Here is a 5036-nt window from a genome sequence, read left to right as displayed (position 1 = left end):
TTATGAAATTGATTAAGTAATCAACTTGACTAAGTATAATGACGTCATAATTGAAAAGGAAAAGATATTTCGCATTTTAATTAAGCGCAGCTTAATACGATAGTATGATAACATTACCGGGTATACACGGGGTGTTACAATAAACAAAGTACGGAAGGAAGGCTTCAAGTTGCAACAATAAAAAAGAAACAAACAAACGATCATGAAGTCCCTCACGATTCAAGCTTCAAGAGAAGAATCTAAGTCCAAAAATTATCAAGTAATATACTTTAGGACTTAGAATTAATTGTGAGGGTAACTGACTTCTTGCATGAATAAGCTCAAATGTATTTTTGTTAAAATACATGCATTAAATTACCATTTGATTGTAGAAAGGATTTATAGCATTACGCATTTATGAAAACATGTTTGAAAAGGTTTAAAATAATTTTAAACGTATTTTCAGCCTTTCTAATAGGTTGGGAATCGATTCCTTGTGAGCAGGAATCGATTCCCACTCATCTGAAAGGTTGGGAATCGATTCCCACTCATGGGGAATCGATTCCTATTGCACCAGAGGACGAAAATAACGGCTATAAACGGCTATTTTTGCGAAAATGAGTGTGCAAAGGGTCATGGGGGGCCTCTGTAAATAGTGACCATTATTCCATTGATTGGACAACTCTTCTTGATCATAGTTCTTGCTTTAAGTCACATCATTTGCTTACTTTCAATCATCTTGAGCATAAATCATCTTTGAGCTTTATTCTTGTGAGAGTGTCAACACCCATAATTCTTCAACTTGTATTATTTGTACTTTGAGAATACTTAGCCATTGTTAAACACCTCCATTTGATTTCTTGAATTGTTAGGGGAGACCCTACTAGTGAGGGCACCAAATTCCTAAGAAAATTTGGAGTGAAAAAATTGTAAGGCATCAAGAGCCCGAAGTCTTGAAAGGTTGTAGTGGTTTGTTAAGCACCCTCAAGCTTGATAGCTAGTGAAAAGACTTGATCGAGCGGCTTCAGTCTGGACGTAGGTCACGGTGGTGGTGACCGAACCAGGATACATCTAGTTTGCAATTTCTCTAACCTTAAACTGCTTATTTTATTATTGAAATTGCATTTTAGATTGTGTTTATCTATTTGCTTGCTTGCTTTATTGATCATTACTTTTGCTCTTACACTTAGACTTTTCATTATTAAATCACTTTATTGAAGAAATAATCTTTAATATATCAAAGAAGGCACTTTGCGAAAAGATTTTGTAAAACTCAATTCACCCCCTCTTGAGTATTGAAGCCACTTGTCCAACATTGCGTACAAACAATGCACAGTAGTGATTCAAAGTACATTTCGTAAAAAATGGTGCAAAAACCCAACTGTGAATTGCTAATACTGTTCCTTAGGGAATAAAATTTAATGTAAATGAGCTCATAAAAATAAAATTATATCCGTAGCTTTGAGTTAATTCCGGGTCAAGTTAAGTGAAATTAAGTGAGAAGAAAACATCCGTTAATTAGACCATATGTCATATAAGCTTTAAGTAACTTAAAGAGACATTATTCACTTCATCTTCTTCATCTTCTCCCTCCTCAAGGCCGAGCTTCACTCTCCCATGGGTGCTTAGGTTTTTCAAATTTTCTCCTCTTGATTTCTCCTTCCACACTCAACCAAATGTTTAAGTGTATTACACGAAATTGATAGGAAATCATCCAAGGAATCCATTTATCTACTTAATTTGTGCTAAAATTGCTTGTGTGAAGTGATCCTCCCTTCCCCCAATTCTTGGCACTATTCATCAAGAGGTGAAAATGTGCATTATGATGGAGCTAACTAGGGTTTTGTTCCTTGGACCTTGTATAAGTGATTCGATGTAAGAAATTTATATTCATATGGTGTGATTTTCATGATGTAAGTCTTGAAAAATGTAAGTATGTTATGATGGAAAATTGTTAAGTTTGAAATTTGAATTTGTGTTGGATTATTGATGAATATGATGTAGTAATGTGAGGTGAACATGTATATGATTAGAAAGTTTGGAAAAATTCCATGAATCCCTCCTTTTAGGCTTTAGCCATAGTGTACCCATGTAGGGTGTGATGTGCAAAATTTTAATTGGACATGTTGTGGAGACTTGTGAGCATGTGTAAGTTGTGAATTAAGTGGACAATTAAAAATATAAAGAAAAATCCCATATGGACCCTTCCCTTTTAGGTTTTGGCCATTAGCAAAATGAGTAGGGTTATATTGACAAATATTCTTTTTACAAACTACACTATGTCCGACCGGTAATACTATACTCAGAGTGTATTACCGGTCAGACATAGTGTAGTTTGTAAGAGTTTATAAATAAAAAATTTGTAAATATAACCTTCCTCTGGTAAAATTATTTTAATGATGTGTTGAGGTTCCAATGTATTGCATCGGTATGATTATGAATTAAAATGAGTTGAGTTGATAAAAATTCCCACCAATTCCCCTACTATATGTTTCAGCCATATAGGTGGTTGAGGGATTAATGGTGCTAAATTAGTTGAGTGACATAGTGAAGTACTTCTAAGTGGGGTAATGAAGTTTAAATAATCATTGATAATATGTTAGTGCATTAAATATGTGAAAATGTCAAGGTTTCCTTTGTTATGCATTTAGGCCATCCAATGAAAAAATGAGCTTGTAAGTGTACGTTTGTTAAAGTGAGTGTTTGAATGACTCAAGGGTCAAGTCAAGAGTATGTTAAGCTGTGGATTAAGAAAAAAATGAGGTGAGGAACTTCTTGCCTTCCTTGTATGTGGCTTCAGCCATATGAGGTCTAAATAGGTTAGGATGTTCTAAAATTTATAATGGGCATTTTAGAGGCATGGTTATGTCATTCTAAGACCGTATGTAAGCATGAAACCATGTGGTGGTTGTTGAACAAGTAATCAATCTTAAATGGTATAGGTGAGTTTTAAGAACAAATAGTCTTGACTTGTGGGTTGACATATAATTAGCATAAACTTGGTGAGTAAAGATGAAATCAATAAAGTGTGTGTGTCTTGTAATACTACACAACATTTTAACATTTTATTGAGATTGTCTTGGATTCCTATCTCTAGGTGTGCCTAGGGACATTGTGGTAGATCTTACTTTGGAAGAAGCTAGTAGCTTGCGTGACAAGTAAGCCATTTTGTGAAGCTTCAAGAGGTAAGCTCCATGTTTAAGGAGTGCTCTCCTATTTATGTGCTCCACCATGGTTAGTGGACTATGGTTGATATTGTATTTTTGTCTTCTTATTCTTAGTATAGATGCATTCATATAGAGTTATATGATAATATGATATGTTTTGTTCTGATGTGATTACTGTGATGACTCTTGGCCAATGAATTTATGCGCACTGATTTTCGCTTGGGGTCCTTCCTTGGGATTGATTGTGTACACCTCTGTTATTGTTGAGTTTCGCTTGGGGTCCACCCATGGGCACACTTGCGTTGATTTGTGCTTGGGGTCCTCCCTTGGGAATGACTGTGCACATCTTTGATATGATATGTGAATATGCTCAGCTCTGTTTATGATATTTGTTTATATGATGCTTTGTAACTCCGTATCTGACTTTCATGCAGGTGTAAGCTCAGGGTATAAAGATTACTCTATAAACTTGGAGCTTACTAAGATTCGTTATTTCACCCCATTTGGGGACATCGTTTAAGGTGTGCAGATAGCCGGTGAGCCCTCACGGGGCAAAGATACAACCCGTGGCTAGAGGTGCCGTAGTGGATATGTGTATTTTGGGATGATTCGTCATCATTGTGTAGAGACATGATCTGTGTGTAGCATTATGCCGCCATTATTTTGGAGGACATGTGATTATTGTTTATTCGTGTTCTATTCATTTTTGGATAATGAAGTCTGATCCATTATACTGTATATGGCTTGTATATGTTTTGTATATGTGATTATTGTTTATTCGTCATGTTCTATTCATTTTTGGATAATGATGTCTAATCCATTATACTGTATATGGCTTGTATATGTTTTCGGTTTTTGATGCAGGTACATTTGTGTATTCATGCATGTTATATGATGATATAGTAGTCCGATATGTGCATGTGCTGAGATATGTATGCTGTTAGACATAGTGGCATAGAGCCAGTTATGCATGTGCCCATGGATAGATATTAGGTCCGTTGTTGGACAAAATATGATTATATGATATGTTTAACATGATATATTTATCAGGCATGGATTATGAGAGTGAGATTTAATCCTTATTTGTTCGATTTACAACTGTTACGATGTTTAATTTTAGACTTCGTTTGGATTGACAATTGTTATCATATTCGGATAGTCAAGGGCCATTGCTATGGTGGTGACTAAGAAAATATGAATACGTAGAAAAAGAATTCTGATTGATAAGAAACAAGGGACATAATGCTATATATTATGCTAAACGAAATAAAGAAAAGGAAAAAGTTAGCTTGCATTTTCGTAAGCTAATGCAAGATTTTAAGTTAAGTCTTTCGCTGATACATGTTTTAATATAATATGTATGTTAAATGAACTGGCTCGAGAAAAAGATATTACACGAGCAATCTTTTTTTTTTTGTAATATTGATGGGCTCCACCTAATTATTGTCTCGGGAGAAGATAATAATTTTCTCCTATAATAGGAGAAAACTATTGCCCTTAATTAAATTATATTTTTTTATGTTTCTTTTTATTATGTATCTTCGTTTTTATTTTTATTATCAGAATTGAAATGGTACCTCAACTTTCGAAGTTTTTAAAAGGAATCCATGATCATAATATTTTTTAAAAATTTAAAATTATATTAAAAAGTTAAAAACTGTAATACAATAAAAATAAGTAAAAGCAAAATTTAACAATGAAAAAAGTAAAAGCAGATTTTTTTTTTTAAAGTAAAAAACTAAGGCAACAGGGTTTTAGTTAGATTTTAGTAATTTTCTAAAATATATTTTTCTTTTAAATTTACTCGCAGTTGCAATGAAATCCATAATTTAAGGATTTTTATTTTTATTTTTATGAATAAAACGAGGAAATGCAGTGAGGGAATAGTAC

This window comes from Gastrolobium bilobum, unplaced genomic scaffold (assembly GCF_033153095.1).
Source record: "Gastrolobium bilobum isolate Gb01-03AN ecotype WA unplaced genomic scaffold, APGP_CSIRO_Gbil_v1 utg12007, whole genome shotgun sequence".
Classification (NCBI taxonomy): Eukaryota; Viridiplantae; Streptophyta; class Magnoliopsida; order Fabales; family Fabaceae; genus Gastrolobium; species Gastrolobium bilobum.
This window is presented reverse-complemented; position numbering follows the sequence as displayed.